The sequence below is a fragment of the Ruditapes philippinarum genome, unplaced genomic scaffold (assembly GCF_026571515.1).
Source record: "Ruditapes philippinarum isolate M1 unplaced genomic scaffold, ASM2657151v2 ctg318_1_1_1_1, whole genome shotgun sequence".
In the NCBI taxonomy this organism is placed as follows: domain Eukaryota; kingdom Metazoa; phylum Mollusca; class Bivalvia; order Venerida; family Veneridae; genus Ruditapes; species Ruditapes philippinarum.
Genome location: NW_026861802.1, coordinates 134,048 through 147,650, shown reverse-complemented (window position 1 = coordinate 147,650; position 13,603 = coordinate 134,048). Strand labels below are relative to the sequence as shown.

The 13,603-nt window shown below is 30.7% G+C and overlaps 1 long non-coding RNA gene across 1 annotated transcript; it reads right to left on the bottom strand.

The window, feature by feature from the left end:
• Nucleotides 1-6,337: 6,337 nt before the first annotated feature.
• Nucleotides 6,338-9,039, bottom strand: LOC132716868 (uncharacterized). The gene is made up of 2 exons (XR_009623880.1): nucleotides 8,166-9,039; nucleotides 6,338-7,991 (listed from the first exon to the last, which is right to left on the bottom strand). It is a non-coding gene; the product is annotated as an uncharacterized LOC132716868 (long non-coding RNA).
• Nucleotides 9,040-13,603: the final 4,564 nt, after the last annotated feature.

The window sequence follows — 13,603 nt, the reverse complement described above, 5'->3', positions numbered from 1 at the left end:
TATGCACAAGTAAATAATTAATGGTCTTTTTTTGACACATCAATATTACTTAAGATTTCAGTTGTGAATAACTTGACCTATCTCTCTACACTGACGGATCATTTTTTCTACCCTTGTTATTCTTGTGTACTTAATGGAATTTCTGGAAGCTAACATAACCAATAAATTAACTTTATTAACCAGCTCGATGTGATATCACGCAGGGGCAATTTATCATAACTGTATCAGCATTAATATACACGTCAATTATATCTATAGAATAGTATGGTAGGACACTGACCATTATCTGTGAACAGTAATATAAAACAAAACATTTTACGAAAAAAAATTTACAGGGATACTAGTAATAGTAATCAAGTCCAAATCACTTTTATATAATTTGATAGTAAAGTAGTAGTGAATCGGTCATTTATGCTCGTTTTCATTTGATATTTCTGACATTCGAGATAACATGACATTCAAATTTAAAATCAGTTTCGAAATAAAGCATCACTACCGATTGAAATGTTGTGTTAATCTGGTAGTAATAGATTTAATTATAAAGTATCTTGTAAGGTTTTGTAAAATTGGAAGATCTCCTTGATTGAACTCAACATCAGACTCATTTTAATACAGTAATTACAGGGATTTCAATGACTTTTCTATATGATGGAACTGAAAATATTATTTCGAGAAAAATGTTCTATCAGATGCAGATCTTGACCAATATCTTGTGTGCAAAATTTCAATCGAATGAAAAAAGAAAATGTTTTGAGGCTTTTTGACCTAAGTGAATTTTTTTAAACAACTCGACTGAGGCTCAAAAACATCAACGCCTGAAATTTGAATTTCTTACATAAATCAGCTGGACCAATATTAAATGTAGAAAAACAATTCTCTAAACAAAATTGCTGACGATCGGATAATAAAGCAAGCGTGTTCTGTAGTCCTATATTTTTAACGAACGCATCATTAAGAAATCACAATCAATCGTTAACCTAACATCGTTGTAATGGTAATTACTAAACAATTCTCTCTGTCTTATATGTTAATCCGTTAAAACAAAATACTTACAAACTAAAACAAAGAGATAGTAAAAAAAAATAAGTCAAAACAAAAAAACTTCAATACGAAATTTTAAAATACAAATAAAATTTTAACTTTTAAAAAGGGTTTTTTATCAAAAATGTTAATAAAAAAATAATAAATTTGAATATAAAAAATATAATAAAAACATAACAAAACATAAAAATTTGAAGCATTAATTAAAAAGCCATCCTTAAAAATACTTATTTTGCCCTTGATATAAACCATTGTTGACACATTTCGACCACTAAATTTTTTGTTTTTTTCATGTTTTTTAAACAAAAAAGGGTTTAGATTTTTTCTTAAAAAAAAACCTAAGTTTTTCATAGCTTGCAATACGGGGAAAATTTTTCCTGCCCCCCTTTTGAATACAAATTAAAAAAAAAATTAGAGTAAAAAATATATCTTTTCCACCAGTTTCTAATTGTAAACTAGCAAATGTTATTTCCTTGCATATTTTTTCTCAAACATTTCATCATTTTAATCGGATAAGGTATAGAACTTACTGGGTGTAAGACAAATTTTGCAGGGCATACAATAAGATGAATGTCCAATGCATCGATGGTAAGATACTTTCAAATGCAGCTTTTTATAACAAAATTGCGCATAGTAAAACCTTTATACAGTATTTTTATTCTTCATCCTTTTTCCTTAATTTGAAGTTGAATTTTATGACAAACAAAGCGCACATGATAACTACATTGCAATTGCAGTGTGCTGATGTTTACGTTTGGATTATTATATACGAATGTGTTTACTTGATATAGATGTAGAACTACAAGACCTTCACAACGTTGGCTTTCTAGAACAGTTTTGTACCCATTGGAAAAGAAAATCACCAAATTGATATTACAAATTCTAATTTTTCTCTGTCCTTTAGCACACGTTGGTACTCTATAAGGACTTGTGTCGTTTAAATATTTTAGGCTTCTTCCGGGAACACTTCCCAATTACTGTGACCTTGAAAGCATTTTGAAAATGTAGTGGCATATTAAAGTCCTTAAACTGACGTTGTCTGTAAAAGAAACTTAAAATACTGATACCCATCAATGGTTTGCTATATGCTTTGCGCACATGTTATTACAAAATGTCACCTTGTAATCAGTGCCTCACCAAAAAAAGATTATGTTCTGTTCTGTATGGATGTTGCTTTCTTTTGAATGGTTTAACTGAATATATACTAAATTCTATACAATCGCCATGCACAAATCACAAATAACGCAGTAAATAATTCTTTAATAAAGAAGTAATTTCGAGGTAATTATAAAACAAGTCTACCGATGAATATATGAAACTTGTTGGTAAAAAGATCAAAGAGCTGGACTTTATTAGAAACAAGATCCCATGAAAAAAACCTGTGAAAGTTCATAAACGACATTAATGTAATAAAATACAACTTTCCGTATCTCCGCTCAACCTATAAGATTTACTAATATTAACAAATAAGAAAAACTGCGACCTAATTCAATCTATATGAAGGGAAGATCAAAGCAAAAAAAAATATCGAATAGGTATTGACACAATAAAAGAACATAGAACCGGCTTTTACGACGTTAATGTAATGGTTTAGCCAGTTAGTAAATACAAGAAGACGCATAAGCAAAAGAAACCAGATATGCAGAATAATCCCTCGATTTAGAATACATAAATCTCATTATTACACTTTATTGGACAGTCTTACTTATAGAGTCCACTGAGCGCTTTTGACATGACGGGACAAGAAATATTTTTACAAGATTTGTGTACTGTATGACGCAGTTCTGGGTTCAATTTTTTTTAAATTATTCGCTCACTTCGTTTTTCGAGAGTAACATTTTATCATATTGATTCACTTGATCTATGTAATGATTTCAAATTTAATAACTTTGGGCTTGTTGACCACAGTGGCGCTCCCTAAAGTGTTCAGAACAATAATCATTAATGTTAATGACCTACCCGTATTAACTAGCTCTCGAATTCATGCATAGAAAAAAAATAGACACTTTTTCCCCAAAACTGGGAAAAGGGCCCCTATTTCATATTTTTCAATTTTTACAGATGTTTGGCAAATGCAACACATTAAAAATAAAATTTTTTTTTATTTTCACTACTCACAATCAATACAATTGATTTTGTTAAAAACTATACCCAAAACATTTTTTGAATTATTAAAATCGAGCATGCTTTTGCTTTCATAACGTGATTTTTCCCTTATTAAAAATTTTAACAAATGTCACATGACTGTACCCATGTAATAATTTTCAGTAATTAAAAAACTTAGGGTTTTAACATAAAGTCTTGGGTTAAAGCCGTACCATGTACATTATTCTGTTGACTTAAATCGTTGTTTGTTTGTTTGTTTTTATTATGATTATTCGGTGTATATTATGTTTTTCTGTTTTAAAATTTGCGTATACGTTTAATAAATTTGAAATAGAAGTACGTAAAAGTGATATGTGAACAACCAAGATTTTTTTTTTCAAATTCTATATGATAAATATCTGACATGTTTGAACACATGTCATATTGTATCTGGATTATTTTAGGAAAGCAAATCATTAGGCCTTTATTAAAAAACACATTACGGTTGGTATTTAGCTAACTTTTTGTTTATTCAATCAAGGATATTTCATTATGGTTTCTTTCAGATGTGAAATATGAGTCGCTTCTGCTTTAAACCTCATATTGCCATATTTTAAATAAAAGGTTGAAAGTTAAAGTACGTGACTAAACGACTTATCGTTTGTGTATAAACATATCAAATAACACTTCAATCCCGCAGCTTTTACATTAACCATCAACATATATTGTGATGACATGAACTGATATAGAAGAATATAAAAAACAGAATAAATGGCCTTTTATTCACACAAGATTTTCTCTTAATACTTCGAAGTCATGATTTACTGTTCTTAACTTTCTTCTTTTTACACTCATTCTCACTTAAGTACGATATTTCTTGTCTTCAATTTCCTATGTCAATTGGTGGAAATATATGAGCGCGAACATTACTGTAAAATGTTTAAACACTTTGTACTGCATCTATGATTTATTTGTAGCTCAAGTTTAATAGCTTATTGGTTTGACTTTGGAAAGTGACAATCGCTTTTGCATGGAAAGGGGTAAAAACAGAATGTCTTCAACTAAATCGAAGTATGTTTCATTTCAAGTATTTTCTTATAAAGATTCGTGGTTACCAGTAGACAAAGCTTACTTTCGTCAATCTGTTGGAAATTTTGACATAAAAACTGTTTTTGATATTAAGAAAATTGATTTTCTAATTGCTTGTCTTCAAAGTCGGTATCATTTACCATACTGAATTGCTAAACAATTTTAATCATGTTAACATACTATTTATTTGAAAAGGAATATAATTTCAGTACAGTATTCAAGAAAGTTCATTTTCAGTTTTAGCATTTGTATTTGTTCAAAAAGTCTTGATTTACTGAAAATGAATGTATAAACAGACATTTGCAAAGCATAAATATACGTTCAAAATGTATAAGACAAATGGCATTGGATACGAGGTGTTAGAAAGCTTGTTTAAAAAATACGGAGTACACTAAATTTCATCTTAAAGTAAAGGCTCTGTTAAAGCAACACGGGCTATTTGAGATTTGCTATTTGCTGTGATGCAATTTATAATTATTATCACCTCACTTGACCTACATAATTGTGAATTTCTTGCTTGGTCTTGATATTCGGATTTAGTGGTTAAGCCTTTGTTGTTATTTAGCTACTTCTATTTTCTAATTAAGGTTCCACGTAAACATGTAAATCATTAGACACTGTAAGCTGCTACAGTTTCTAGACATGTTATTAAAAAGTTAATGCTGTTTAATGAGAAGTAAGGAACCAATTTAATAGAAAAACGTAAAATAATGAGCCATCTTCTATACATTTTTAGGTTATTTTACAGAATTGAAATGAGCTCGTATGAAGACATGCTTCAATCAAAAATATGTTTGAATTTCACTGTTAGGGGTGATTGCAAATGCATATCTTTGCATTATTTCAAGCAAATACGTTTGAGCACTTAGTAAGTATGCGATAAAGGTAAAAGCAGAACGCGTCACATTTCACATTACATCGCTCTGATACTGTGGTTCAAACACGAAACTATAATAAATATCATAACCATATATTATGGCAGATCATTTCCAGTAGATAAATATCTGCTCCAAGTGTAATTACGGTAAATAAGGTGTGATATACGCCTCTAACACAATTCCTAGACACAAAATGTGTCCTCATAAATACAATCAACTCTCTTCAAACATTGCGTTACTATGCGCTTAAAGACAATTGGTTCATTCATTTAAATGACATAAATCCCGTATTTGCTCATTTTTCGAGAAAAAAAATTTACTTTTTAGTTATTTTCTATGACTGTCCTACACTTTTTTGTTAGTGTTGACTCCTTTGTGTTAAACAGAGAAGATCTTTTCAAAAATCAAACAGGTAAACAAGTTAAATCAAATGCACTGTAAAATTAAATAGAACAAGGACAATCAAAATCTCTATGTCAAAACATTCTAAAAGGAGTCTGACCATTACATATTTATTATTCACAGTTTTAGTCTAGCAATATATATAGATAAAGGTGGATTGCCTTCCTGTCTGGAGTCCCAATACAAATTGTATAAGCAATTTCACATATACTCCAGGATTAACGTGAACGGTATTTAAAGTGACATTATGCTCACTTTTAATGGCAATATGAGCTGAATATTTTTCCAAAGATTTCAAGAGCACAATTACACATATATGAGTTTAAAAATCTTACGTTATACATTATTTCCTACATAAATGTTATCATTCTCCCCAATTTTATAACCGATGATATAGAATGACTCTTAAGGAAATCTGAATCAGCTTTATTGACTGTGCCTGCGTGATATCACTTTCAAACAATTAAGTTCAGATTGCTTACAGTGTAGCATTTTTATTTAATTTAAATTTTTATTTAAAATGTTGTAAACAGATAATACTTGTCATGTATTTTTAACCATTTCAAGTGCAAAAAAATCAAGGTTGCAATCTCTATCGTTGTCTCGGACTCTAAAAATGCCAGGAGGTCTGAAATAATTCACATAATCAAGAATCATTTGAATATAAACCATTTTATATAGACTTTAAACAAGTACTTTCATGTTGATGTTATCTTGTGTATGAATTATTCATACAACTGCAACGTGGCCGCCTAGCCACTGTTACAAAGGGATTCGTCTGAACCTGGCTTGAGGCTTTGATACACTTATTTTATAATGGAAGCTTGACAACGGAGGCGATAAACATTTAACACATTTTATTTAACTAGAAACCTTAACAATGAAAATGGTAGCATATGGTAATTATTAAGAGTAAGTGTATAAGATGGTAATATTACGATAAATGTTCTGTTTAATAACAAGTATTCTTCTGTATATAAAGTTCACGAGTTCCTTCTTACTCTATAAAATAATTCAGTTCAACTTTAGCTAATAAATATGAAAGAAATAGTCACTTATTTAGTAAATAAGTTATTCCACTGAATGTTTATGTTGAATGGAAGTGTCATTTAGTTAAGAGTCAGCTTGATAACATCTTCACCAGTGTAAGAGAGCAACGTCACTTTATCATGTTATTGTTGATTAAGAATAAAGGTATCTAAGTGTTCATCTTTTGTTCATCTCGGCGAGTACACTTCTTCTTCAAGGTTTTAAACATCAGTAAAAAAGGAGTACTTTATATATGTTAAAGGTCCATAGTCTTTAGTGTGTCTCTTTATTTAAGGTACTCTTCAACAATACTTATATATATAAATGAGATAAGTATCATAAGTTAATCCCCTTGACGGTTCTATAGAAATGAGAGGATTTTATTACTGCTTGTAGCACTGCATTGACCGTAGTATGTACATTAAATTCTGAGGTGTTTGACGATAATGTTACTTCCTCAATCTCTCCTGTAACTATAGTGAGGTGGTAGCTCTAGAAGAATAGTATCTGACGGTAATTGGTCAGATAGACGGTAGGGTACCACAAGAAGTAGTAGAGTATAGATTCTTCTCACAGATATAATGGTAAACTGCAACTGGACGGTAAAGTAACACTTTGGATATCAACGATGAGCAAATTTCCACACACTTATTTATAAATGCGACGGAATAGTAGATCAAAAACCAATCACACTGATGACACTTGTAGAAATAATTCTATTTCAATATATTGACCGATATGGTTTTGTAGCCGATATTTAACACAGATGGTATTATATATTGTTGGGAATTTCAACAGCACCACTTCTTTATTAAGGTTAAAAACAGACTCCTTACTCAATAATTGTTGACGGTTCTCACTTCGAAATTCATTCCTATCGGCGACACTGTAGCACTGAATATATATTTATCCTTAAATGACACTTTACGGTAATTAAAGACATCACACACTTGCAGAATTATAACTATTTGATTATGGATCAGATTATAAAAGGCACTTACACTGACGGTTATTCACAAGGCACTTACACTGACGGTTATTCACAATAAAGATGACACTTAAGCACACAATAAAACACTGATGATCCCTTATGTAATTACTTAGAATATAATTAAGATGACGGTAACCAACACTGACGACGTTCCTCTCCGTTGGTAGTAACACTTTACATTAATTATATTTATGAAGCACTGATATTGATTAGATCAGATGATCTTTATTGCTGCATTAATTTCTTACACATTACCACACTAAGATATTTGTATATCCATGAAAAAGCACTGACGGTTATATTGAACACTTCCTTTGGATTTCACATTCACTCACATAACGGCACTTTACCCTTAAAACAGCTTAATAATGACGGTATTTTAATCACTGAAGCACTGACGGTTCTTATGGTCATTGACGGTACTTTAATCACTTAAACACTGACGGTTCTTCTGGTCACTGACGGTAATTTCGGACCTTACTTTATATTAACGGTACGAACACTGACGGTATTTAAGACATTATTAACACATCCTTTGCTTACCAATTCATACACTTAACGGTACTATAACCGTATTATGACTTAAACACTGACGGTTTTTATCACTTAAACACTGATGGTTTTTCTGGTCACTGACGGTAATTTCGGACCTTACTTTATATTGACGGTACAGAACACTGACGGTATTTAAGACTTTAAGAAGGAATCGTAGGTGTTGTATATTACCTTACGGTTATGTATAATCGAAGAACTTCTCTTTGGTAATGATGATCAGTAGACGGAGGGTGTTGGATGACGGTTGACGGTAACGTAGGTTTACATTATGCAGAAGACGGTTCCTGCCGGGAGACGGTAACCTTATTACGGTTCTTGTACCCTGACGGTTGTAATCATAAGGTACTATACCTGCATCATCACGATGGTATCCGTAATCTTTGAAGATTGCCAACACAAATGGTCCAGAGGCTGGCTCCGACTATTTATAAGACTTAACTCATGACGTCACAACAAGTGCTCGCTTCAAAGAATTAGTTTTCGCGAGTATCAAATATGGCTGTCTTAACTACTTCCGCCGAAGTTGGCAAAGTTATTTTGGCTTATTATGGAGATATTTCAAAGCCCACTTGAAGATGTAGATACTAAATATTGTCTTAGAAGCACGATATATAATTTAAGGGTAATTATTTAAGAAAAACAGAAATATATTTCTTTTATTAACATAAAAACGATTTTGTTTATATGTAAATTCGGTGGGTGGGGTAACGTTATCGCACTTTTTGCACTGTAACTCGACTATTCCTTTACCGATTTAGACAAATAAGGTATCGTTGGAATCGTTGTAAGACAGACATCATATCAGAGTATATGTCTGATAAATATTTAAATTCTAAGTGGCTTTTAAGAATTAAAATGTTCATAAAACAGGAAACAATAAGTTTCTGGTATAAATCGACCATTTCTTCTCATTCAATAAATATGGACTTGATAACTTATGTTTATATATAAACATTAATTTTTGGAGGTTCGTTACACAACTAAGCATATTTGATACAAAACAAATGAAAGACACTAAGAAAATGAAATAGGACGTTACAAGTTATACTTAATATTTGAATATTTGTTCGTTAAGAAAGTATACATGCCTTAGATATTTAGGTGAGACTGAAAACATGGCATCAAATAGTTTCGCCATATTAAGCCAATATGTGTCACCATACTAAGCCAATATGTACCACTAAAATAAGCGGTAATGCGATTTTCACCTATAAACCATGATTATATGGGCATGAATGATAGAATACGATGTCTGACAAGATAATAACGGATGCAGATATCATGGGTTAACGATTTCTATATCATTTACAAAATAATTTAACATCAATAAGACATATCGTACATTACTTTCTATATAAATAAAATGCTTAACCGTTCAATTGCTGGATCCAAAGGTAATTTGCCTTGCCACCGGTAAAGAAATAGCCAAGTCTGCATATCTAACCTGGCTCTGTAGTGTTAGCAGTTATTTTGATATACACCTAGAATAAGCTGTACTAAATTTATAACTTAAAAGAACCAATTTCCTTATAAAGTCAAGCGACTTTACACATTGTTTTAGCGTACATTGAAAATAATTTATTGTATCACTGTAATTTAACATTGATGCATTTTTAATGACCTGACTCCTTTATCTTTTCGTGCGAGCTTGTCAAGCTTAACTCCTAATGTATTCAAGTGATCTCGCGCTGCGCGAAATAAACACTCCCCGGCTACATTAGAAATCTTAAAGTGAACGATATGTACGAACAGTTCGCCATGTTTGTGATTATTTCAGTTCCATTATGATGATTAAAGTATTAAGTCAAAGAACCATATATCAAAAGTATAACAAAAGTAATGCCTTTTTTTGTACTTTAAAGCTTCACGCCTCCAGATGAGCAAAAATATTTCACGAAAATAAATATTAAGAAAAATGTACTAATATTTTAAGAAAGGTAGAAACACCCAAGACCAAAGTTATATTTAGAATGTACGTGCAGTTTAAAACTGATTTTTCAGTACTTAAACGGCATATTTCTCTTGCGTTACTAACGCAGTAAGGGCTGTTTTTGCATATGTTCACCAATTTTGGGTAATTTTCGTGGATTTTAAGTGCCGATAGCAATATAAACATTATTTTATTTGTTTACCTCACAATATTTTACTTTTAAATACATTTCCAAACTTTTCATGAAAATTAAAATGAATCTGGAGGCATGCTGCTTTAACGTGGAAGTTCAGTAGACAAACCCTTATATAAATCATGCATTTTACAATTTCCATTTTGATAATGAGCATTACATTATACGGTCCATTTTTAAAACAGTATGTTTTAAAAACATATTTTAACTTGACCAAATATTTTGATAAAAACTGGTTGTCACTCTGAAAGGTCTGTAAGCGAAGTTCATTAGTTTTGCAAGTACCTACGTGTTTACTTGGATCACCAGTTATGGTGAAATAAAATTCCTGATCTCATATTTGTGCAGATTTTCTACTCCGCAATAGAACTATATGGCATATATTTGACATGGTGGCATACGCGTTATACAATGTAAATACATAAAGTCACGCTACATATATAAAAAACAATATTCTTTTTAACTGTTCTTATTTTGGCTTTTGTGATGAATATGTTTCATATGTCTAGAGCGAATGAATTTGTACAGAGAAAGTCATAATGGCCTAGACAAAAACATCCGTGACACTTCAAGGGCTGGAAATCACAAATATTTAACATAATCATGAAAACTAGGCAATTCTAGAGTGGATTTGTACCATGTTTTCAAGATAGTAGAGATTTAATAATTTATTCATACATTAAAAAGCAACAGGGAACAATGAACATAAAGACAAGCATAGTTATGTCATGCGTCTTTATAGAACTGTGTCACTTTAAACATTAGCACTGATTTTTCCATTTTTTGTATCTTCGAAAAACGTTTATTAATTATAATACATAAGTCTTATATATATATTTGTATAACTTGTCAAAAGAGGAAGAGCAGTGCGAATAAGCTAGCAGTCGTACAACATTGATAAAGTTTCTATTTCCGTTAATAAGATTTTCTACAATCAATCATGATTCGTTCAGCGATCAGATGTCATGTCTGCTTAGTGTAATAACGGAAATAATACGTGATCAAATCTGGTCATTAGGAAGCTTCAAGTAAATAAAGAATCGAAAATCTTGTGAATCTAAATATATAACGATGTATTTTAACAGGTTATGTTACTGAAGTGTTAACTTAGAAAATAAACTAAACTTAAAAAAGAAAATAACACATTTGCTGTATAATTTACTTCTTTTCATTCACATCTTTACAGAACATTTAAATATATTTTGTATTGAAACGTTTACAACCATTAATGAAGATGTTTTATTTCAATATGAGAACATTACTTTTAATATTTAATTGTTTGGTTCTATTGTTTGGTTCATTTTATATAGTCAACATATTGCTTCATAACATTTCTAGGATGAACGCTCCATTACTAGAGCACAATAGGTCGATATTTACTGGAGCACCAATTACATGGTAATTACGAACTGATTCTTGTGATATATTTAAGGGATTCACCTTGATCAGAAAAAATCCAAGAGAATTTTAAGTGGAAAAAAAACGAATAAAATGCTTGATGTGCCATGTGACATTTTCGCAGAATGCTCACAACGTAATCAAAACACTTTCCTGTTTGTCTTTTCATACCAAAGATTTTCACAATTTTGACGGATTTTGTTAATCGTTTTTAAAGAAAAGATGCAAAATATAAAGTGGTACTTACACATGTTGAATATTTCCAGTATGCACTTGAAGCTTTTTTCAATAGCTATTGTCCTTTAGAAAAGTCATTGTGTAAAATATTCAAACATTTATAAATATGTAGATGAGATGCTTCGAAAATAATGAAAACCAAAGCAATATTCATTGTAATATTCTAAGTGCAATTTTATCAGTTAGTATATCGCTCTCATCATATTTTGAGCTTAAACTGTTTTACAAGGAGTTTTATGCGTACTTTAGAACATTTACATTGTGTTTCTAGTATTTTATCAGGTTTTGATGGAAGATTTCTAAATGTAGAAAAACGGTACAAACACAACCACACCAAGTCTGCAATTTTCATGTAATTATGTTGTTATAAATGCTTCCGAGGGATCACTTTGTTAACATATTTTTATACTTCACAACAGCAGGTGTCAAATGCCGTATGACAGCTGAAAAAAAGTTGTCCAGTATTTCACTTCAGTGTTGTTATATTTTCCTGGTCCTTCGGGATCATTGATGCCAGCACTATTAGTGTTGATAATTGAGTACCGCTCAAGTCGGTGCTAGGGGGGGGGCGTGAGGGATGTTGCACTTATTCATTATCCCTCATGAACAGACTCATTCAAACCGAGTCTGACATTTTATGTAATATTGTTCTGATTATTGCTTTCGAAGGATCACTTTGTTTCCAGATTTTTGCACATCCATTCTTTTCCAGATGGGAATAGGTAATATAGTAAATTCGTATTTGTGACATGTATTTAGGTAGATACACATTATGCTAAATTAGACACCAAGGAAATGTAAATATTAGAAACGCATGAATATTGTTATGGCTTTGCTCTATGCATAAAATGTATAATAAACATGAAAGAAAGTACGGGGTACATGATATCAAATACAGAAGCAATACAGAAGCATGCTTAAGTTTCTTTTCAATGCATTTAGACAGTTGCAATGTTGTCAAGAACATGAATTGTGTCCGTTATAACCAAGTACTTACAAAATATATTATATATATATAGTATATTATACCTTCTTTTGTCATATGTGCAATAGGTACTGTTATTTTCAATATTGTATTATATCATTATATTGTTTGTCTTTGACACAATAGTGTGTAATCATGTTATGGATAAGGAGCAAAATGTTCAATTCTAAAAAGCAATCATGTTCTGTTTATGTTCTGTTTAAAAACTAATATGTATATTTAAGATATGTATAACAAGATTGTTCGTAACATATCTCTTTTGAGAATCATATTATTATAACATATATGATATACTTAAGTAAATTTTCTAACACAAAGGAATGCCAGAATGCGTAATAAAATACTGATTTGTCTCCTCAAATGCAATATCTTCATTTAAATATACGTGACTTGAATGTTTTTCAACTTCTTAAAAGCTACATTATCTAATGATTGTTACTAGGATACTTCTTGAGTGTGTTCATTAAACAACCAAAAGATAGTTCTTACAAACTTTATATGGTATGTGCTTTTTACGTCACGAAGAACAACATTTTTTATGAAATGTTTATTGTTACATCTTTTATACAAATTTAAAAAGTTAAATAAAAATGTGGCAACTCCGATCAATGAATTTATTTATAAGTAACATACGCTTAAACCAAATACAATAGGATATTTTGTATTGTTTAAGTATAAAGTAATCTGTCACAACATTTGAAATTAAATAAGTAAAATATGTCTCTTCCAGACAAAACGAGCGCTCCATGATAGATAAGTTATAAGAAAATCAAACGATAAACGCGTTGGG